Below are 24,798 nucleotides of genomic sequence, written 5' to 3' on the forward strand. Positions count from 1 at the left end.
GGGGAGCACAGGCATTTTACTACTGGTTAGCAGGGGTAAATTGTACAGAGTTCTAAAGCAAGTAAAAGACAGGGCCCAGCAAAAAATCTGTGGTAACCATTCAGAAAATGCAGAATTCCTATATCCACAGTGGGTTTAAAAGGTTGACTGCCCGGACACCTGCCCAGGCCATCCCCTTATACGTAACATTTAATGGACATAAGTCTTAACCACGTTTGTTCCTGAGTGCTAAGTGCCTAAGTGCTATAAAATGTATGGCTGAAAGCTGGGACGGAAAATTCCCCTGCTGCATGTCATCCTGCATGTGAATGGACACACCCCTGCCCTGAGTGCCCTAGCTGCGGCGATATCTGGATCCTTGGCACCGATTTTTTCATCATAGGTGAACATGGGCCATGCGTGTGCTCCATGACTTAGGCCTGCCTCAGGGATTGCGGTCGTGTTAGACCAGGAGAGGTGCACCAAGCATTACCCAGGTAATGGTAAAGGTCGACTGCCCATATACAGGGTTAGGTAGCAGGAGCACGGTGGTGGCAACATTCAATCATGTGACCAGGCCTCTTTACCCAATTATAATCTTGCAGGATTTCAACATTTGTCCTGCAGGTTTCTGAAGTGGATGCAATTACCCACAAAACATCTTGCTGGGATTCAAACATGTGATTGGTAGATTTATGCAGCGGCCTATCAACCCAATCTCCTACCTAGCTTGGACCTGCAGATCTTTAAGGAAGTCACACTAACCCAGAAGATACCTTGCTGGAATTAAGATTTATAACGAGCTGCTCTCTGCTGAAGGTGCATTGACCCACTGAACTGTCTCACAAACAAGACCTTCACTGCTGTATTTCACAGACCACACAGCCAGTTGTCAGCCCTCACCCGAAGCTGTGGCCCAGTGTTACTGGAATCCTTTTCATTTCTTCCACAGGGAGGTAATCCCACCTCTTCAGCCTGTACTAGGAGGGTTTAAATGAGAGCTCTCCCAGCTGTGAACCCTCTGCTCGCCTTTCACAACTGCTGAGTCGGTGTGGACACAGGCAGATTCAGTGTCCATCACTCTGAACTTTCCTCTAATTGCCGGGGCCTGGACTTCTTCCTAGCAGTGATCAGTGGGAGGGGAACAGAAAGCACGCAGATTCCATGCCAACATTGCTCTGAACAAGGATAGGAACAGTTCTGACAGGGCCAAAGTCCAAACAATCCCCAGAGCAGCCCTCACTAACGCCTCTAGCAAAACGATTCCTTTAAAAACCCAGAAACACAAGCTTAATACCCCTTTAAATCACATCTCTTCAGCAGGAGACAAAGAACAGCAAACCTATGCAAGAGTATACAGACACGAATTATTTCACTCTTGTGTTTGCTGCTTCTCAGTCAGATAAGAACCTGTTTGTGGTCTGTTTTGTTCCCCCTCTTAACCATAGGCAGATGGGGTTCAGTGTCATTGTTCTTTCTAATGTGCTCATTTGGGATTTGTTTTGAGTACTGGTGATTTTATTTCAGTTTTCCTCAGCCCTTGCTGATGACTTTTCTATTTCACAAGTTATGCATGGATTTTTATATAGATCCAACTCTCCTTTCGATGCAATTAATGATACCTTTTGGCTGTGTTTTATTTATGAAGATGTCAGCAGGTTTATGATCCAGCCCCTCAGTTTACTGATGTCTGTTGACCCTGTCCAGGAGATGCTTGCAGGCTGGGGTTGGGAGCGTGAGATGAGGGACTTGCAATGCCAGTGAGCTCAGAAAGATAGTACTGTCTTCGTTTAACACACCTGTGGTGACCTTGTACGTGGGTGGGACTCGCGAGGAGGGTCCTCTGGTCAGTGGCAGTGTTGAACCGCCGCCAAGTGGGCGTGCACCTACATAGAGTACCCTGTTGAGACGGCCATGTTGTTTGGGACCTAAAAGGTCACCTGCCAGGCCAGGTAAGAGGAGGCAGACATTCTGAGGCCCCTTAACAGAAAGGACATGTTAAAGTTTGCTAGAAAGTGAAAAAGGCTAAAAAGAAATCCACTCTACTATAAAGTAATGTATTTTTTTCAATGGGAAAGCAATGCAAGGGTTCTAGATATTTAGCAGCCAGCCTTTAGAAACTGATGTTTTCTAAAGATTTTACAGAGGTAATCTCAATAAAACAAAAAGGGGTAGGCCTACATTTTGTTTGGAAATGAATTGTTGTTTTTTCTTAGAAAGTACCAAAAAAGTTGAAATCAAAATAGCAATTAGAAATTCAAATTCACTACCTTGCAGTCAAAATAAATTGGCAATTGGCTTTACTAAGGATAATGTGTAAGGATAGGGGGCAAAATGCACATACAATGACCCAATCTATGCTACCCTGTGCACATTGTGTCCAGAGCCGTAAAACGGAATCGACATATGTTTCAACCACTTGGCAGGGATGTGTACTGTGGTCTTCTTCTGGACAAAATAAGCTTTTCCAATGTTTTAGTATCAAGCAGCGAGATGAAAATTGCATTTTAATTGCTGGCCCTTGGAAATCGAAAGTGAAGGACAAAGAGAGAGATATACATGTGGTGAGAGGTACTTTACGGCCATGAAGTGTATTGTTTCCGAGTCAGTTGTACAGTTGGAGAACCATCATACTTTTCAGTTTTTCGATGCCTGAAATGCTAAGAATATTTGTAGAATGTGCAGAAACAGAGAAGGCCTGCAGACATGCATTGAAGTTTAATGCGCTACTTACAATGTGTATGAGTGGTAAGGCCTTTTGGTGCACTGGGTGCCTCCGGTGGTCCTCCACCCAGGATGCATTTTTAAATTTGTTATACTTAGCCCTATTTAATCCTTTCTTTTTTTTAAATTTTTACAAATGGGTTCCTAGTCTTCCTAAAATTCAACAAGATCTTTTCACAGAAGGATGCCAGTTTGGAGGTTCCAAAGACCAGTAGGTAGGTGGTGTTTGGATAGCTATTTTTTATTTAATAACCTTTGCGCTAAGATAGATTGATCTCTTGGAGTCACTTTAAATGTTCTGACTTCTCCCACTGCAGGAGCCCAATGCTCTCAGTGAGCTGGGCATTCTCAACAGTCCTCTTACAAGTAAGTAGATGCAGCAGTATAACAGCAGGTGTAAAGTTTGGGTAGGAATGATGCAAAGATGGCCAGAGCCTTTAAACTGCCCTTTGCCATCCTGAGGGCTGCCCAGCCTGAAAGGCATTTCTTTCAGGCGCCTTTTATTGTATTTTGGTGGCATTACCAGGCTCCACCACAAGGTTGCTGACTTTATCAAAGGTCTGAGCCTGAGAGTGGGTTGACTGGCCTATTTCAGTCCAAGGAAACCTTGTACTGTAACATTCACATATGGTTTCATTTCACAAGGTTCGGTGCTGGAGCCTGTTTTCTCCTGGATAGCCGGCTACACAGTGGGGGTGCGCATGGTCGGCAGAGCGCTGTATTTGTTGTGAACCTATGTGGGAAGTGTTTTGCTGTGTGCACCAGAGAGGTGCTGACTAGCAGCATGATGAAGAAGAGGTGTGAGAGATAGGCACGCAAAGTGTAATTACAGTTACCATATAGGCAGCCGATGTCGGCAGAGGAGCAACGGGTGCTGTATGGGTGTATAAGGGCCAAGGGACAATCAGATAAGGCTCAGAGCTTCATATGGTCACATGAGCAAGGCAGGGAGAAAAATAATGCCAAATGGGCAGGAATGGGAGTTGGTGACATGAGAAGTAGCCAAGCTTGTTATCTATAAGGCAGGGATGTTGCGTACTACTGTACAAATGCACCTCATGAGTAGGCCCATGTGAAATTTAAATTAGGCTGGCATAATTCATGTACTTTTGAGAATTTCACTTTGCACTTCTTACACAAAATTCCTGAAATTACACCAGTTGCAACATTATGCCACAGTTAGAGGTAAAAATATACAGAGCGGCATGGGGACAATGCGAAGAACTGAAACTTGAGTGGCGGTTGTTCGCAGCAGCTGAGTTTTTCAAGGCAGACAGGCTTACCTGAAAGATAACATGTAAGGCATTTTAAAGTACCAAAACAGTTAAAATGTCAAAGACACAACACATTAAAAGTCCAAATTAATTTTATATATAAAGAAAAATGTATAATTAGCAAGATTATACCAAAACAACAACAGTCCAATAAGGGGAACCAGAGATATGCATCTTTTAAAGTTTATGTGGACAAAGCACCAAGAAAAACAAAGAGCCCAGTGTAAGTCACTGGTCGCAGTAGACCAGGACCAAGGTACAATTTTGGCCAGCTGCGATGGAGCCAATGCCAGATATACCAAGTAGATTGGTCCAGGTTAAAGTCTGAAAAGTCAAAAGTTGAAAACGATTTTAAGTCCCACTTTAGAAAAGGAATATGTCACCTTTTTGAAGGAAAATGTGGAAATGTCTTCTAAGTCCCAAAGCAAAATGGGACTTTGTCAACCCTACCCACTCTTTCAGTAGTTCCTGCTTACCACAGTGCAAACCGGCCCAAAATGTCATGTGCCGATCTGTCAGTCGAAGAGATCTTTGACTTTCACTAAAGTTTAAAACTTTCTCCATTGTATCTAGGTTTGTATTGAGAATAGTAGTATTTGGGACATCTATAAACTATTAGCGTTTGTTTGTATTTTTTAAATGCTGTACATTAAAAAGCTATCATAATTTATAGCATTCGTTGTTTGTTATTTGATTAATATAATTTATGTAAACGTATTTATATTTTAACATCTCTTTTAATATGTACCATTTTCTGTATTTTTTTTTATTTCCAATAATTTTATTTTAACTTCAGCAGCATTTCAAATGTCCTGTGGTATAGCTGTAGAGTACATACATTTTATTTGTAGTTATACACTTTTTTATAAACCTGTTATATAGTAATCTCTAATAAATGTGTAATTTTTTACATTGCTTACATTTTTTAAAGTATAATATATTCAGACTTTCACTAAAAAATAGCTATATATTTATCAATCTTTAAAAAAATAATATTTATACAGAAAATATTTTGTGCATTTTTAAACTGATTTTGAAAAAGATTTAACATATTGTGTTTATATTTTATAAGCTGAATAAGTAGAACACATATGTGTACACTAATTTCTATAGAATGGAAATATTATGTTACTGAAATTTTTGTGCCATTTTTTATCTCAGTTTCTTTGATTTTGTTTTATTTCTCTGTCATGTTGGGCTGTTTGTGGAGTTTGCAATCACAGTTTTCTGCTGCTAGTCTCCAGTTCCGGTTTTAACTTATTTTCTATGGCTATTGTGGTAAGAGAGATGTTTAGAGTTAGCTAGTCCGGTATTTGTAATCAGATGTTGTTTAATGTTTTTTGTGTAGTATGTTTTGGTTAGTTTATGGTATTGTGATAAGCATCATTATCAAATATAAAATGTATAAAAAAATTAGAAGTGTGGTTTATGTGTTTAATGTGTTTTATTGTACTTTGTTTAATACTGGGTTGTACGTTTTTTTGGGCGGGTTTAAATGGTTCATTCCTTTATAGGTTTTAATTTTTGGATGTCAGATTTTAATTTATTTTTAATCTGGATGAATTCTTTTTTTTTCAAAGAAAAAGATTTGGTTATTCTGAAACCAAAATAATTTTTACGTTTTCTTTAATTGTTCAGTTATTTTTTTGTTTCTAATATGTTGGGTTTTGGGGAAGCTCCCTGGATTGGATGACCTATTTTTCTGTTTATTTTTTGCATTTTTTGGACCCTTTTGGATTGATTAATTTTGGTATTTTATTTTTGGATACTTTTTTCTCTAGCCAGGATGTCAGCTAGAAAATCATAAGTTATCTTATTTTATTCAGTGGGTGGGCAATGTTAACATTTTGATGTTATGTTTGTTTACTTATTGTTTATATATGATTTCATAAGGTGATGAAAAAGTTGGTTATTTTAAATTGTATAGTTATCTATTTTTAACTATTAATTTTAGTAATATTTACTTATCAATCTGAAGTTTTGTCTTTTGATTCATGTTTGTGATTCAAATTGGCATTTTAATTTGCTTTATTACAATTTAGAAATAAATATTATTATAATATGAAGGTTTGTGTTGTTTAGTAATTTTATGTAGGGTTCTTTCTATTGTGTCTAAATATGTAAGGCATGGGTTTTTAGTAAAGAGTCTTACTTCAAATGCTTGGAGTTCATGCAATTGCTGCATTTGTTTGGAGACTTTTGGTTTGAGTTTGGTTAGGAATTGTTCCAATCTTAGGGGCCGATTACGATGCCGGACGGACCAGAGTCCGTTCAACATCGTTCTAGAACATGCATCTCAAGGTGCCTACCACAAGGTGCAGGGATCAATGGGGGGGGGGGGGGGGTTGGCACCATAGTTGCCCCCTAGGCCACCATATGGCGGCCTTGAATGAACAGAGCTATAAAGCGCACAGCTACTCAACAAGAGTGTCCCAGCGCCAGAGGTTCACACATGACTGCACTGAGAGACACAAATAGCTCTTAAAGAGCCAGGTTTTCAGATGTTTCTTAAAGGATGTCAAATCAGTTGTTGCTCTCAATGAGGCTGGTAGTTGGTTCCATGCTTGAATACCCAGGAAACCGAAAGATTTGCCACCCATGCCTGCCAAGCGTACTTTGGGGATGGCAAGGGAGGTCAGAGGAGAATGATCTTGATGATCTGATGGGTGCATAGTGGCTAGCACGCCTTCTGAGGTATCCCGCCCCCTTCCCATGGAGGGCTTTGAAGAAAGTTACCTTGGTCTTAAACTTTATCCTTTCCTTCACTGGAAGCCAGTGTAAAGCCTTGAGATGAGGGGCCATGTGAGACCTGGGCTTCAGCCTAAGGATTGCCTGGCCGTTGGGTTTTGCACCACCTGGAGGTGCTGGAGGAGGAAACCTGGCAGGACATTGGCATAGTCCAGTCAAGACGTCACCAGAGCCTAAACCACTGTCTTCCTGGAATCAGGTGGAAGGAACAAAAGGAATTTTTTAAGCATGCAGAGTATACCAAAGCAGATACCCACCAGTGCCTGTATTCGGGATCATATAGAGTGGGCAATATCAATGTAGATGCCCATGTTCTTAACCAAGGTTGGGGCTAACGTTGCAGGGGGGACAATTCCTCCGGCAGCCAATGACTCCAATTGCTCACAGAAGGCAGGCCAAAGAAAACAATCTCTGATTTTTCAGGGCTGCATTTAAGCTGTTTTGCCTTCAGCCAGTTAAAAACCTTCGTGAGACAGGATCTAATTGCGTCCCCATCGCAGGCCCTACTGGGGGCCCCCCAAAGCTGTTTCCCAATGCCTTTTTGTGCCGTAAAGGCCGGCACAAAAAGCCAGTGGGAAACTGCCATTGTAATTCCTCAGCCGGAAAGAGCCAGATGGGGGATTACTGTGGGGCTTTCGAATGGCGGACGGTCTCTCCGAGCCCGTCGTGAGCCATTTGGAAGACTGATTCAGATTCCCTTCGACCGAGCCCATTGAGATGGCTCAGTCGGAAGGGAATCCGAATCGGTGATTTCGATGCACGCAAGAGGGCTCCGACCTACTGTCGTAATCGGGCCCTAATCTTCTGGTAGTTTTGTTCCTTTTTAAGTATTTCTAGGAATTGGTCAGATGGCTCCTTTCAAGTGTTCCTTGGAAGGAATTTTGGCACCTTTCCACTGCATTATTGTTCTCATCATTGGGCATGGTGCGGTCACAGACATTCCACCAAAGAATGTGACACTTTGTGTGGCTTCTGTGGCCTGGTTGGTGCAGGCGACTAACCCAAACATCCTCAAAATAATCCAATAGTGGGGCTACTTTCGTTTCATTTTATTGGTAATAGAGAGATTCAATTAGCATATCATAATGTTTAGTGACTTCTAAAGCAATTGACTTTTGTGAGCAAATGCTAGGTGAGTTGAATATTCTATACTATGGTTGGAGTTTTGAGGTTACCTCCATATTCTCTGGGTGAAGGTATAGGAGCACTCCTTAAGTGCAATGTGTGGCTGGATTTAAAGTATGGTGGAAATCATTGCCCGTTCAAAATCTATTATTATTATTCGGGGTTATTGTTGTTTGTTATTTTTGCTTAATATGCAATAGCATTTCATTGTAAATTGCAATTTGTTTGGTAGGCAACAGTTTATTCACTAATGGGATGTTTGTGTTTTGATATTGACCGTGTATTGCGTATACTTGACTGACTGGTGGATGGCACGACATAAAAGTGGCATTCATCGTCCTTGTGTTACATTGTGTTAAGTTTAGCATACCTGTAATTCTTTTATCGTTACTGACGCTGTCATAGTAAAAATGTGTTGTTTTATATGTGATTAATAAGTGTTGGGGTATGTCGATATCTTCAGATTTTTAAGGTGCTGCTGGTGTTTCCCCGGCTACTCTATATGTTCTGACAATTAATCCCTTAAGGGGTGAAATGCCAGGGACTTGGCATGTTGCTTGTTGGGGAAAGTTTTGTATATTATTTTTAAGTGTTGTTCCTGTTGTTATTTTTCAGCTCATACAGGCCTCTTCTCTGTACTGTAAAATACTGACTTCTAATTTAGTCCCATTAGGTGTATTAGTTACGTTGCCTAAGTCTTTCCACTATTTCATTTTCAGTGGTAGCCCTGCCGCAGTATGTGGTTGAATAATATTTGGTGCATTTCTAGTGTGTTTTCTCACTGATAGTCTTCTGCTTACTATAATGATATCCTTTATAATTTAATTACAGCTTCCTTTTTTAGGATTTGACCTATCTTGCAAATTCTCACTGTATGACCTGACATCCTTGGATGGTATTCCCATAGAGCTTTTCCCTTCACCCCCTATTTTTGATCAACTCATTTTTTTTTGTTGGCATTAGACTGTGCACTTTAGCCCTGCTAAACAGTGGTAAAGAGTTCTTGCTCTCTCCCTTAAACATGGTAAAATTGCTATGCACCTAAGTGGCATCTTTAATTTACGAGTCCCTCTTTAATGGTACTGTATGTACCCAGGGCCTGTAAATTAAATTCTACAAGTGGACTGCAGCACTCTTTGTGACACCCATAAAAGGAGCACCGTAAAACATGTCTTCTCGGGCCTGGCACGGCAGCCTGCTGAGCAATCTTACCCTACTATTCTGACCTGGCAAAAAACCCTTCCTTTTAAATACTTAGTCAGCCCTAATTTAGACCTTAAGGGCTCATAGGGCTAGGGAAGGGTGCATTGTTCATGTGTATTTAAGTTTTATGTGACCTAACAGAAAAAAACCTCATGAAGTTGTTATTGTTATGTTATGATACAGAATTGTTTAAGCGCAGCGGTTACCCAGAGGTGTCCTGGCACTAGTTACCCATCCTTTCAGCAAAAGCAGCAGATGCAGAGTTACTTATCAAAAAGGCAAGTCTTTAAACCCCTCCAAAAGGCGAGATCTGTGGCATTTCTCAGATGAAACGAGACGTCATTCCAGGCTTTGACTGCCCCGAAGACAAAGCTTCGGCCTCCCTACGTTGCTTTTTTATAACTGGAACCAGCTTGCCTCCTAGAGAGCGAAGATTTATTTTTGGTATGTACCATTTAAATGATTTTCGTAGGTAGTCGGGCCCCGTTCCTTGGAGTGCCTTAAATACGGTACACAAAGATTTAAAGCGCACCCGATTCCTCACTGGGAGCCAGTGTAATGTTTTGATTCCTTTGGAAATTGAATCAAACTTGGGCATGCCATAAGTAACCTGGCAGTCGCGTTTTGCAGCCTTTGGAGTTTGTTCATAAAACGTTCCTGAAGATTCAAATATAAACCATTACAATAATCCAGCCTTGATAAGACTAGCGCGGTAACCACTGTTTGCCGACTGTCAGGTGGTAAAAACGGTAATATTTTTTTCACTGGTTTAAGAACATAAGCTGTTGAAGATGAGACTGCAGTGACTTGATCGCCAAAGGTAAGTCTATCATCTACAATTACTCCCAGGTTTTTCACTTTTTTCATTGGTGTAGGGAGAGAGCCTATGGAAGACAGCCACCAGTGTGGGTTGGAGAAATTGGCATCATTTCCAAATAGTATAACCTCCGTCTTGCTTGAATTAAGCTTTAGGCAATTTTCCACCATCCAGCTGCCAACAGATAACATACATTCCTGGAAACGTTTATCTAGGCCCCTTTCCTGACCTGGAAGCAGAGACACCACAATTTGGGTGTCATCTGCGTAGGGGGTAAGGCGGAAGCCAAATGCACTGATGATCGGAGCCAATGATGAAGCATATACATTCAACAATGTAGGGCTCAACGATGACCCCTGCGGGACACCACAGGGCAACCCAAACGGTTTTGAATGGTACTCATCCAGTTATACAATTTGAACCCTATCTGTTGGGAATGATTGTTGGAGTTTCCATGCTTTCTCCTGGACCCCACATGCCCTTAAACGGTCCATCAGAAGATCATGATGGACCGTATCAAAAGCCGTGGAAAGATCCAGTAGGATCTCGGCGGCCTTACCACCTCGATCCACAGCTCTCCTAATCTCATGAGTAGCCTTGATGAGAGCTGACTCCGTACTATGGCCCTCCCTAAAGCCATATTGGGTAGGATCCAGGGCTTGGGTCTCTCGAAGGAAGGCACTAAGTTATTCTCTGTAGCAAGGCTGTCTCTCACATAAACTAACACTGGGTTACTTTATTACACTTGATAAGTAATGAATTCAGTTTGGGAACATATATTTTTGGGCTCCTCACGACCATGAGCGGACTCCACACACCAAGAAACGACTGGCCATAATCCCTGAAAACACGAAGCTCTAGTAACCACCTGCTCTCTGCATCAGCTATAACCATCTGTCAGCAATCACCACCACGTCTCTTGCCAACGTGAAGCTCTGGCAATGACCTGCTGTTTGCAACAAACAGGGACCGATTGCTTTAACCACCAATGCGACGCTCCATTGGCGACCTTCTCCTTGTTCCGACAATGGACTACTCACATCCCCTGCCAACAATAAGCTCAAACTGAGACTCCCCACGTGGACTTGGACTTTGAGAAGGTAAATTCTTCACCAGGACAAACTTGGTCCCTGTATCCACACTGCGTTTCATCATGGTCAGCCTGAACTATAACTTGGTCCAGCACAACCAGATTCCTACCAAAGGAACTTGGTGCTTTTTGGCACTATGTTCACCTAGAAATTTAAAAAATCATGGGCCAGATTTACTAGAAAGTGACGCATCTGCAAAGATGCGTCACTTTCCCTGCACCACCCTTAGAAACCCTTGCGCCACTATGGATATGCAGTATTTACAATATGGCGCACCATGGCGCAAGGATTGACAGATGCGTCAGAAATTCTGACGCATCTATTGACGCAAAAGTCACGCATTGCTGGAGCCATGTCGCAAGCACGACGCAACTCCAGCAATGCAGGGGCAGGCCTATCCTCATTGTGCTGCGTCACTTCTTATGCCTGCTTCAAGCAGGCGTAAGAATTTGACGCAGTGGCGTCCTAGAAGTGGTGCAGTGAAATCTTGTAGATTTCACTGCATCACTTCTGCGAGGCTTTTTTGTGTTGGAACGCCCACCCTGCATATATTATACCTGACGCAGGTATAATGTGACACAGGGCTTTACAACGTGACACATCTCCCTAGACGTGTAACGTTGTAAATGGGCCGCAACTTTTAGGCCTCTGCTGCGTCACAAAATTGACGCAACGGCGGCGCAAAAGTGACGCAAGGGACTTGTAAATCTGCCCCCAAATCTATTGTTCTACTGATTGTATTTTCATTGTTTGGTGTCATTTTATTTATAAAATGTTACGTTTTTTTCAAATTGATGTGGATTTTTTCTTGTGTAGTGTTTTCACTTTATTACTGTTTGAGTGCTGCAAATACTTTACACATTGCCGCTCAGCTAATCCTGACTGCATGTGCCAAGGTGCCAGGGGTTAAGCACAGGTTTAGTGAGTGACTTTTGTGGTTCATCTTGACAAGAATTATGTTCATTACTTGAGGGGGGCTCCCACCTCTTTCAACTAATAACCCAATTTCATGCACCATTATTGTATCTGTGGGTTTTAGATTATAGAAAATGAATATTTATGTTTGAATTAAAAATTGTGATGTATTTATTTTAACTTTTCCACGTGGCATGTGTACATTTTAAAACTGTTCTAGATATTTTCTTAACTTTGTTTTAGTTGTAGATTTATGATTTGCAGTTCTGTTTAATGTTGTTTTGGCACCGTTTTCTTTATATGCTTTATTTTCTTTCCCTTTTGACATTTTTCTTTCTTGTAGAGGAGCACCTGTAATTTGTCAAAATAAACATGTAGCATAGTTTTAATTATTTGTTATTGTATCATGGTTTTAGTCTTTTGTTTCTTTTGTTAGCTTTCATGTATTGCCATGCTTACTTTGTTTTTAGAATTTATTGGTTCATTGTAGAGTTCAGGTCTTCTTTTGTAGTTTTCAAATCCAGCAGTGATGCTGTCCTGCTGTAATTCTTTCTTTAAGAAGTATTTTTTGCCTTTTTGTGGTCTTATTATACTGTTTTTTATTGGGAAAAAGTGTTTCTATTTGTTAACCGATTTAAGTTTCATTTCAGAGGTTGGTTGGTGACTAGTCTCATTTTGTTTTGCACCATTAAGGTAAACGCTAATTAGGGTTTTGTTGTGTATTTAATGCACATTCATTGTATTTTGACTTACTTGAAATGTGTGTACATATATCTATATATATATATTCTCTTGCACAGTTTTCCCACATAGCTGCCGCACTTTTTCATGGCGGGTGCACCCACTCGCAAGACAGGAACTCGCGTGCTACACAGCAAAGAAACAAAATGTGGAGCACTCGCAGTGACAGATGAAATTTATTTAATTGCAGTTACTTTGGCATAACGCGTTTCGGTGATCTACCTTCCTCAGAAGCCTTCCACTGCATGCAACTTGGTAAACTGCAAGTGAGAGGTTCAAATATCATATCGACCATCGTGATTGGTCGTATGTCGGCCAATGAGAGGACCTTATCACTGAATGTTAGCTGCTCCTTAATCCTCCCTCATGACAACATGGCCACGCCATTCACAGTTGAAATTAATCGACGTGTAGGCTCCAATTACCTTACTGTTATCCACCCTAATGGGCCAACCCAGAAATGCGTGATATTGTCCTCCGAAACAGGATCGTGGGCAAATGTCATTTGAAATTGTTACAGTTCCTCTCAACATTTAACTAAAATAGTCATGAAACCTCTGTATGGAGGGGGGCGTGCAGCATATTCAAGCGACCCCTCACCAGCAGCTGGATGTAGTCATGAAAAACAGCTGTAGATGTCGGTCCAATGACACGGCTTCCTCGAGTTTGCATAAGTCGCTTCCTCATCGGTCGACGGGGTGTCCCAACAGCCTCGGTGCTGGCAGCCGCAGCAAAAGGCACTCCGGCGAAGTTAAGCATAAAGCAAAAGTGGCACACAAAGGACAGTCTACATGTTCCGGAGTATGACTTACACAGGACCATAGAATCCACATGTTTGGCTAGTCCATGAAAAAATTTCAGGACCACAGTCCTTTTTCAGTGTCAACCATTACATCAGACTAAACCAGACTCTTTTTTAATGTTTCTTTTTTTGTTCTCTATAAAACAATACAATTCATCTTGTACATTTTTTCTCTCTCACATATTGCTTGAATAGATTTCTTGCATTTAGGCAGAATTTTATGGAGACATTTTTTACCCAACTTGCATCATAATAGTAAAGTACTTATATGTTGTATGTCTTTATTTTATGCACACTGCTGCGCCTGCTGGACACAAATCCAGATCGGATACACACCGATACAACCAAATACTCTTACTAAAGAAATTGGAGGCGTACATTCGCCATTTGGTTCTTTACCTCCGCCTTGGAGGCAACGTACATCACATCTTGATTAGGGATACATAGGCATTTCTAACCGGCCTAAGGCCTCTTCTTTGGAGATCACGTCCATACGAAGGACGTAGTATATTCATTATACATTACCAGATCGAATCCATTTGGCTCACACGCTTCATTACCATTTTTGCCCTGAAGAAGCCCTTGCTAGGGTGAAATGCGTTGGCTGGTTCTTAAGCTCTACACAGAGCGTGTGTGAAATAAAGACATACAACGAAATCTACAAACAACTTTTGAATGAATATCGCTTTGTATACTCTGTAATTTGCTGTTCGTGTCTATTGCCTCTCATCTACCTTCTTCATGTTTCAATTTTTTAGTCATGTGGCTGCTGGCCATTTGAGGTGGGCAATGCAAGTGCCAGGTATACTACGTGACTAGCCAAGGTAGTGCAGTTGTCGACACCCCGGCTGCCTCATTGTATATGTTGATACTTATATATATATACCTAATAAAATATGGTTTATTTTTATTTTGGAATATGTTGATTTTTCATTGTTTCATCATTTGTTTTTAGTGACTGGTATTATAGTTCCTTAGTTTTAATGTGTCAGCAATATTTGTTATTTTCAATAAGGAGGGGGAAACAATACAAATATAAAGAAGAGCAGGGATCAAGCAAATAATATGTACAGAGAATAGACCATAAAAATAGATCGGGTTATCCACTTTCCTATTTTATTCCCGGTTCCCTGGCCCGGATTAAATCTTCAAATAGATGATGGTGGTGATAGGCTTAGTTATAAACCCTTCAACCTTCCTCTCTGCATGTAAGTCTGTCTCTCCGTCCTTCGCGGCGTACGGAGAGACAGAGTCTAAGCGGCGGCCTCACCCTGACGAATGTGTGAGTACATGGCACCGCCCTCGCTTCCACGCCTTTTCGAGCTTAAACAACAGTGAAACTCGATCTTGTTTGAAGTGTGAATACACATCCTGTATGAAAAAACAACAGGGTCAGTCCTCGATTTACTGAAATAAAGGTAGGAAAGGAGGGTATTATAAAAGGTTCTTGCGGTCCAGACGAAGGCCAGAAAAGAAACAATAACCGACAGAAACATGTCAGCTTGATCCCTACTCTTCTTTATATTTGTATTGGTTCCCCCTCCTTATTGCTCCACCCCATGCATTGGTGTTGTTCAGCAGCCCAATCACAAAGCATGCCACAATTTTGTGGCTAAGGGCAGATTTTCAAACATATTAACTTTGCCATAAGTCTCTAGGAGCAAGTTATAGTTTACTCCTACTTCTTTTTGTGTGTAGTTGGATATTTTCAGTGGAGGTCGAAGTAGGAGTTCTTCCTCTGCTCCCTTGTCTGAGAGTGATTCGATATTTGTTATTTATCTACTTTTGTTTGCAATATTGTTATATTTTATATATTTTTCAGCAATATTTTTTAAATTGATGTGTGTGTTTACTCTTTAAGTATGGGGTGGTGATATTTATGTTTTTGATGTTTTTTGGTGATATTTGTCCATATTGTTTTCTAGATATAGTGGCATAAATTCATTGGCGACTTGTGACAACCATAAGTGGTGGGGTAAGCAAATATATCATTTTGGCCCTCTGACAGGCACAGTGAGACTGAGATTGCCTTCAGGGTCAACGCCAAAGCTCTCCACCTGGAGTTGAGGCTAAAGATATTGAGAGTTTCTCAGAGTGTCTGTCACTGTGTTATAAAATTAAAATATGTACTTATCCACTGGCTCACCTCCTCCGACCCTCCTTGGTGTTCTTCAGCCCAAGAGCATGTGGTTTCAGAGCTAACACTGTTAACCACTGCAGACACTTCTTTCATGCTGCTGATAATGTTAAGCAGTATGTGAGAAGTGTCATGATTGGTCAGAACAGGCTAGCTTGACACTTCCTGAGGCCGTGGGGCCTTTGCCTGCTCTTCATCCACCTGTCTAAGACAGCTCTGGTTGGAGAGGTTTAAAGTGCATATTTCAGACTAGCCACCGCAAGACCTTCGGCCAAAGTGACATGGGCACATTAAACTGGAGTGGACACAGCTCCTTTCCTACTGCCAATCAGCTGCAATAGACCCACCCCGACCTGAAGCTTGGCTTGGGCTGGGAGCAGTGAAAAATACAATGGTAATAAATTAATTTTATCACCATCTTATTTTTCAGCGTCTTTGCACCGTTTTGGTAGGGTAAGGCTCCTCCTCCCAAATGGAGGCGGCGCGGCTGCATATAGTGTCAAACAGGCGAAGCAAGATCTCACCTATGTGCCCACTATTGGTTGTTCAGGGATCACTCAGTTATAGACATTGCTGTTGGGCAGCATAAGTCTGACCTCCAGTGACCAGGTATGGACTGGGTCCTTATGCTCAACTCCAAAGTCGAGAGGCAGGAAAGTGCTCCGAAAACATTGCACACATTAAGAAAGAAATTAGCACAGAAATTTCACTTTGGTGAAATATTTACTGGACAATTTGGCCTTTTGTTTCACAGCACGAGAAAATCTATTACCTGCCTGATTATGAGTTTGGCGGTGCAGGAGAGGGTGGCATGCCACCTCCCCGCACCGTCAAACTCGACTGCCACCCGCCCGCCAGATTAGGAGTTTTCTCCTGGTCTGGTGGGTGGTCCTTTGACGATCCCATAGCGGTGACTTTCAAAAAGGCACGGCAATGGGAATGACAAAGCCCGCTCCTGCATGTCATGGACGGTGAAGTCCATGCTGTGCAGGAAAAGGGGTGCATGCACACAGGAAGGGCACACCATGTGATCCCCTTCATGCATCCCATGGGCCATGAGGCACCAGGGGGTCTATAGCGCTCCCTTTGTTTCTTCACCGCCACCCTATCAAATGCGGTCTCAACGCCGTGGTTAGGGTCGCAGTGAGGAAACTTGTAATACTCTTGGCTGTGCCAAATTGGCACCGCCAGGCATATTGCTGTCTCAAGGGATCATGTATCCCTTGCAGCCTTTTGATGACATCTTGTGGTCGGCCTATGTACAGTGAGCTGCCGTAGTCCAGCCTAGATGTTGTACTCGACCGGGTTTACATTGGTTCCTTGTTAACCTCTGCTATGGCACATCAGACTTAGCGATTCCTATGAATGTGATGGGCCCAGGTCGGATTGGTAAGGCGGCCACTCGGGCAATGGCCCAGGGGCCGGTACCTGAGTTCCAGCTGTGGGCTGCTTTTTTTGGCAGACTGGCGGGGGGCGATTTGGACGGTGTCTGTGTTAGGATGTCCCCAGGGGCCCAGTGGGTGCCTGAGTGGCTTTTCTGGAGGCAGATGGACCCCCATTGCCTCCCTTTTAGCAGAGGTCAGACGTGTCACTCCCTTTCTCTCCCTAGGCCGGCCAATTAATGTGTGCATACTGACTGGGGGCAGGGGGCCTGAGCAGCAGTGGCCTCACTTGTTTTCATCTGTGGTTCACCAGGCCAGTGTGAATACATTTGTGCATTTTTTTAATCTAAGTAAAGTTAAGAAAACATGCCTCTGTCAGAGACTCCCCCTCCCCCCCACACACTTATTTTTTATAAAACTTTGCAGAAGCAGTGTTTTGCGGAAAGGCAATATGCAAATGTGGGCCATTTTTTTAGCGTGCCCGGGCTGATTTGTAACCCAATCCAACACTGGATGGGCCAGAGGCATCTAAAGGCTTTACTCATTCCGTGGCGGAATCTGTTGATGTACAGGGGCAGATATTCCTTCTCCAAAAGGGTTGTCTTGAGTTGTGTAGCACTCACCGCACTCCTCTAGAACCGCGAAACCTTGCGCTCATCCGAGCTGCCACAGGGATGATTTGGGCGCCTTGGCGCATGTCTGTCTGTCAACAGCTGATTCCAGCTGTGATGGAATGTCGAGTGTACCTGGCTAAGCCTTCACCATTCCCTCCAACACTCTCAGGAGTGGGCATATTTTTGCATTTTTTAGCCGCTGTATGTATGAACTCAGCGATACCAAAGGGGATGTTGGACGGAGCGTTTGAGCAAATCAAACACTCACCCCCAGTCAATTGATCTGGGTTTAATCCATCATCATTCTTTAGCTCACTCCACCACCCCAGTTCAGACATGGCCATATGCAAATCAGTCTGACCCTGTGCCTCATGGGAACAGTCCAGCCCGAACTGCCAAGCCATGTCTTCCCTGGACCGGAAACAAGCATCCTGGGACCGGTTTCGGGTTCATAACCCTCCTCAGCCAGGCTATCTTGAATCCAGTGGCAAAGTGAGCAAGGGACCCACGTCTGGGCATACCCTGCCAACTTAGGGCGAACAAAGCGATACCAAAGGGGATGTTGGACGGAAGCCGGTCCTAGGATGCTTGATTCCGGTCCAGGGAAGACATGGCTTAGCAGTTCGGGCTGGACTGTTCCCATGAGGCACAGGGTCAAGACTGATTTGCATATGGCCATGTCTGAACTGGGGTGGTGGAGTGAGCTAAAGAATGATGATGGATTAAACCCAGATCAGTTGACTGGGGGTGAGTGTTTGATTTGCTCAAACGCTCCGTCCAACATCCCCTTTGGTATCGCTTTGTTCGCCCTAAGTTGGCAGGGTATGCCCAGACGTGGGTCCCTTGCTCACTTTGCCACGTATATGGCCATGTCTAAACTGGGGTGGCGTAGTGGGCAAAAGAACGATGGATTTAACCCAGATCTCTTGACTGGGGGAGAATGTCTGCATTGTCAGCATTCCGTCCATCATTTGTTTGTTGTAACGCTTTTCGCCCTAAGTGGGATGGGTATTCCCAGACGTGGGACCCGTGCTCACTACGCCACTGGAGTCTAGCTATCCTGGCTGATGACGGCTGATAGCCAGAAACCGGTCCTAGGATGCTTGATTCCGGTCCAGGGAAGACATGGCTTAGCAGTTCGGGCTGGACTGTTCCCATGAGGCACAGGGTCAAGACTGATTTGCATATGGCCATGTCTAAACTGGGGTGGCGTAGTGGGCAAAAGAACAATGGATTTAACCCAGATCTCTTGACTGGGGGGAGAATGTCTGCATTGTCAGCATTCCGTCCATCATTTGTTTGTTGTAACGCTTTTCGCCCTAAGTGGAATGGGTATTCCCAGACGTGGGACCCGTGCTCACTACGCCACTGGAGTCTAGCTATCCTGGCTGATGACGGCTGATAGCCAGAAACCGGTCCTAGGATGCTTGATTCCGGTCCAGGGAAGACATGGCTTAGCAGTTCGGGCTGGACTGTTCCCATGAGGCACAGGGTCAAGACTGATTTGCATATGGCCAAGTCTAAACTGGGGTGGCGTAGTGGGCAAAAGAACAATGGATTTAACCCAGATCTCTTGACTGGGGGAGAATGTCTGCATTGTCAGCATTCCGTCCATCATTTGTTTGTTGTAACGCTTTTCGCCCTAAGTGGGATGGGTATTCCCAGACGTGGGACCCGTGCTCACTACGCCACTGGAGTCTAGCTATCCTGGCTGATGACGGCTGATAGCCAGAAACCGGTCCTAGGATGCTTGATTCCGGTCCAGGGAAGACATGGCTTAGCAGTTCGGGCTGGACTGTTCCCATGAGGCACAGGGTCAAGACTGATTTGCATATGGCCATGTCTAAACTGGGGTGGCGTAGTGGGCAAAAGAACGATGGATTTAACCCAGATCTCTTGACTGGGGGAGAATGTCTGCATTGTCAGCATTCCGTCCATCATTTGTTTGTTGTAACGCTTTTCGCCCTAAGTGGGATGGGTATTCCCAGACGTGGGACCCGTGCTCACTACGCCACTGGAGTCTAGCTATCCTGGCTGATGACGGCTGATAGCCAGAAACCGGTCCTAGGATGCTTGATTCCGGTCCAGGGAAGACATGGCTTAGCAGTTTGGGCTGGACTGTTCCCATGAGGCACAGGGTCAAGACTGATTTGCATATGGCCATGTCTAAACTGGGGTGGCGTAGTGGGCAAAAGAACGATGGATTTAACCCAGATCTCTTGACTGGGGGAGAATGTCTGCATTGTCAGCATTCCGTCCATCATTGGTTTGTTGTAACGCTTTTCGCCCTAAGTGGGATGGGTATTCCCAGACGTGGGACCCGTGCTCACTACGCCACTGGAGTCTAGCTATCCTGGCTGATGACGGCTGATAGCCAGAAACCGGTCCTAGGATGCTTGATTCCGGTCCAGGGAAGACATGGCTTAGCAGTTCGGGCTGGACTGTTCCCATGAGGCACAGGGTCAAGACTGATTTGCATATGGCAATGTCTAAACTGGGGTGGCGTAGTGGGCAAAAGAACGATGGATTTAACCCAGATCTCTTGACTGGGGGAGAATGTCTGCATTGTCAGCATTCCGTACATCATTTGTTTGTTGTAACGTATGTATGAACTCAGGCAGGAATGCACCAATGTGTGTTCCTCTGCAACCTTCACGGAGTTAAACAAGCATTTGCAATGCAATAGGTCTCGCATTTATAAGAGTTTGAGCTATTGGCATTGTAAAATTACAATGCCTTTTATTTATGTTTTGGTTTTAAAACAAATAAAAGGCATTGTCATTTACAATGTCAGTAGCATAACTTGCATAAAAGCAGTGTGTGAAGTGCAGCAGTGTGCGGCGTGAAGCAGTGTGCGGCGTGCAGCAGTGTGTGGCGTGCATCAGTGTGTGGTGTGCAACAGTGTGAGGTGTGCAGCAGTGTGAGGCATGCAGCAGTGTGCGGCGTGCAGCAGTGTGTGGCGTGCAGCAGTGTGTGGCGTGCAGCAGTGTGTGGCAAGCAGCAGTGTGCGGCGTGCAGCAGTGTGTGGTGTGCAGCAGTGTTTCGTGTAGCAGTGTGAGGCATGCAGCACTGTGTGGCATGCAGCAGCGTGCAGCAGTGTGCGGCATGCAGTAGTGTGCGGCGTGCAGCAGTGTGCGGCGTGCAGCAGTGTGCTGCGTGCAGCAGTGTCGTGCAGCATGCAGCAGTGAGTAATGCAGCAGTGTGCAGTAGTGTGTGGCGTGCAGCAGTGTGCGCCGTGCAGCAGTGTGTGCTGTGCAGCAGTGTGTGGCGTGCAGTAGTGTTTTGTGTAGCATTGTGCGGCATGCAGCAGTGTGTGACGTGCAGCAGTGTGTGGCGTGCAGCAGAGTGTGGCGTGCAGCAGTGTTTCGTGTAGCAGTGTGCGGCGTGCAGCAATGTGCGGCATGCAGCAGTGTGCGGTGTGCAGCAGTGTGCTGCGTGCAGCAGTGTGTGGCGTGCAGCAGTGTGTGGCGTGCAGTGGCATGCAGCAGTGTGTGGCGTGCAGCAGTGTGTGGCGTGCAGCAGTGTGCGGCGTGCAGCAGTGTGCGGCGTGCAGCAGTGTGAGGCATGCAGCAGTGTGCGGCATGCAGCAGTGTGAGGCGTGCAGCAGTGTGAGGCGTGCAGCAGTGTGAGGCGTGCAGCAGTGTGCGGCGTGCAGCAGTGTGCTGCGTGCAGCAGTGTCGTACAGCATGCAACAGTGAGTAATGCAGCAGTGTGCAGCAGTGTGCGGCGTGCAGCAGTGTGCGGCGTGCAGCAGTGTGAGGCGTGCAGCAGTGTGAGGCGTGCAGCAGTGTGTGCCGTGCAGCAGTGTGCGGCGGGCAGCAGTGTGCGGCGTACAGCAGTGTGTGCCGTGCAGCAGTGTGTGGTGTGCAGCAGTGTTTCGTGTAGCATTGTGCAGTGTGCAGCATTGTGTGGCATGCAGCAGTGTGTGGTGTCCAGCAGTGTGTGGCGTGCAGCAGTGTTTCGTGTAGCAGTGTTCGGCGTGCAGCAGTGTGCGGCGTGCAGCAGTGTGTGGCGTGCAGCAGTGTGCTGCATGCAGCAGTGTGTGGCGTGCAGCAGTGTGTGGCATGCAGCAGTGTGTGGCATGCAGCGGCATGCAGCAGTGTGTGGCGTGCAGCAGTGTGTGGCATGCAGCAGTGTGTAGCATGTAGCAGTGTGCGGCATGCAGCAGTGTGTGGCGTGTAGCAGTGTGAGGCGTGCAGCAGTGTGCGGCATGCAGCAGTGTGAGGCGTGCAGCAGTGTGAGGCGTGCAGCAGTGTGTGGCGTGCAACAGTGTGTGGCGTGCAACAGTGTGTGGCGTGCAGCAGTGTGAGGCGTGCAGCAGTGTGAGGCGTGCAGTAGTGTTTCATGTAGCAGTGTGAGGTGTGCAGCAGTGTGCGGCATGCAGCAGTGTGCGGCGTGCAGCAGTGTGCGGCGTGCAGCAGTGTGTAATGCAGCAGTGTGCAATACAGCAGTGTGCGCAGCAGTGTGTGGCGTGCGGTAGTGTGTGGCGTGCAGCAGTGTGCGGCGTGCAGCAGTGTGTGGCGTGCAGCAGTGTGTGGCGTGCAGCAGTGTGTGGCGTGGTTTGTAACCAACAAGAAAAGGGTGGGAGGGAACGAGCATATTGGGTGTGAGTGATAACGAAAGTTAACTTTTGTAAGAGGGGATGCAAGAAGTGAGGCCGAGCGTGCGCTGGCGAAAGCAGTCTGCTGCTTTCAGGCCAGATGCCAGCTTCGCGCTTGAATGCCTCACATGCACTGGCCATAAACCGCATTCCTAAGGTCTTGTGCCCCTTACTAAATCTCTCTGAATGCGTGAGGCGGCGCACGTGCAGGAAGTAGCTGGTGGCAAATGGAATGCACTTGGTTGTGCGCGTAACCGCCACCCGATCCGCCTGGGAAGCCTTTGGGAGCATTTTCTGAAGCCCCTACATAAGTCTCGCTGTGCGATCGCTTACGCGATAGCCAGGCGAGACCTAAAAAGGAAGTTGATAGCAGGCAGTAATCACAGCCTGCATGTGATACAACAGATGTCCGAAAATCTGTAAAGGGGCGGTTCTGAGCAGTCAATCAAACTGGTCCTTTTTCTTGTTTTTATCTGATTGCTTGAAAGGGTGCTCACCCAATCCAAAGTGATTCCTGTAGCTGGGCCATTCTGGTTGCCTGCTGCCAGCCACTCAAAATAAATTCTGGCAACTAACATCTCCCTGACTGTGGTTTGAACTATAGTGACACGTGTGTATCCACACACGAGGGATTTTCTGTACGAATGAGAATTACATCACTTTTTCTAGTTCATCTGGATAGAAGAGTCTAATATTTCTTATTCCCAATTACACAAGCAAAGAAGAAATATTAGATCGATATTGGCACCAATTCAAAATGCAGGCAAACTATGTATGGTGTCTACTGCCAACCTGCAGGTACGCTAGGTATGGTGTCTACTGCCAACCTGTAAGCACACTAGGTATGGTGCCTTCTGCCAACCTGCAGGCACGCTAGGTATGGTGTCTACTGTCGATTGCCAACCTGCAGGCACGCTAGGTATGGTGTCTACTGCCAACCTGCAGGCATGCTAGGTATAGTGTCTACTGCCAACCTGCAGGCACGCTAGGTATGGTGTCTACTGCCAACCTGCAGGCATGCTAGGTATGGTGTCTACTGCCAACCTGCAGGCACACTGGCTTTGGTGTTTACTGCCAACGTACAGGCATGCTGGGTTTTGTGGTTACTGCCAACCTGTAAGCACACTAGCTTTGGTGTCTACTGCCAACCTGCAGGCACGCTAGGTATGGTGTTTACTGCCAACCTGCAGGCACGCTAGGTATGGTGTTTACTGCCAACGTGCAGGCACACCTGGTATGGTGTCTACTGCCAATCGGCAGGCACACTAGATACGGTGTCTACTGACAACCTGCAGGCACACCTGGTATGGTGTCTACTGCCAACCTGCAGGCATGCTGAGTATGGTGTCTACTGCCAACCTGCAGGCACGCTGGGTTTGGTGTTTACTGCCAATCTGCAGGCACACTAGGTATGGTGTTTACTGCCAACCTGCAGGCACACTAGGAATGGTGTTAACTGCCAACCGGCAGGCACACTAGGTATGGTGTTTACTGCCAACCTGCAGGCACACTGGCTTTGGTGTCTACTGCCAACCTGCAGGCACACTGGGTATGGTGTCTACTGCCAGCCTGCTTTCACACGAGATATGGTGTCCACTGCCAACCTGCAGGCATGCTAGGTATGGTGTCTACTGCCAACCTGCAGGCACACTAGCTTTGGTGTCTACTGCCAACCTCCAGGCATGCTAGGTATGGTGTCTACTGCCAACCTGCAGGCACACTGGGTATGGCGTTTAATGACAAGCTGCAGGCACACTAGGTATGGTGTTTACTGCCAACCTGCAGCCACACTTGGTATAGAGTTTACTGCCAACCTGCATGCACACTTGGTATGGTGTTTACTGCCAACCTGCAGGCATGCTAGGTATGGTGTTTATTGCCAACCTGCAGGCACGCTAGGTATGGTGTCTACTGCCAACCTGCAGGCACACTGGGTTTGGTGTCTACTGCCAACCTGCTGGCATGCTAGTTATGGTATCTACTGCCAACCTGCAGGCACACTAGGTATGGTGTCTACTGCCAACCTGCTGGCACACTAGGTATGGAGTCTACTGCCAACTTGCAGGCACGCTAGGTATGGTGTTTACTGCCAACCTGCAGGCACAGTGGCTTTGGTGTCTATTGCCAACCTGCAGGCACACTAGGTATGGTGTCTACTGCCACTCTGCAGGCCCACTAGGAATGGTGGTTACTGCCAACCTGCAGGCATGCTCGGTATGGTGTCTACTGACAACCTGCAGGCACGCTAGGATGGTGTCTACTGCCAACCTGCAGGCACACTAGGTATGGTGTTTACTGCCAACCTGCAGGCACACTAGTTATGGTGTTTACTGCCAACCTGCAGGCACCCTAGGTATGGTGTCTACTGCCAACCTGCAGGCACATTGGCTTTGGTGTCTACTGACAACCTGCAGACACGCTAGATATGGTGTCTACTGCCAACCTGCAAGCACACTAGGTATGGTGTCTACTGCCAACTTGCAGGCACGCTAGGTATGGTGTTTACTGCCAACCTGCAGGCACAGTGGCTTTGGTGTCTATTGCCAACCTGCAGGCACACTAGGTATGATGTCTACTGCCACTCTGCAGGCCCACTAGGAATGGTGGTTACTGCCAACCTGCAGGCATGCTCGGTATGGTGTCTAC

The sequence above is a fragment of the Triturus cristatus genome, chromosome 10 (assembly GCF_964204655.1).
Source record: "Triturus cristatus chromosome 10, aTriCri1.1, whole genome shotgun sequence".
Classification (NCBI taxonomy): Eukaryota; Metazoa; Chordata; class Amphibia; order Caudata; family Salamandridae; genus Triturus; species Triturus cristatus.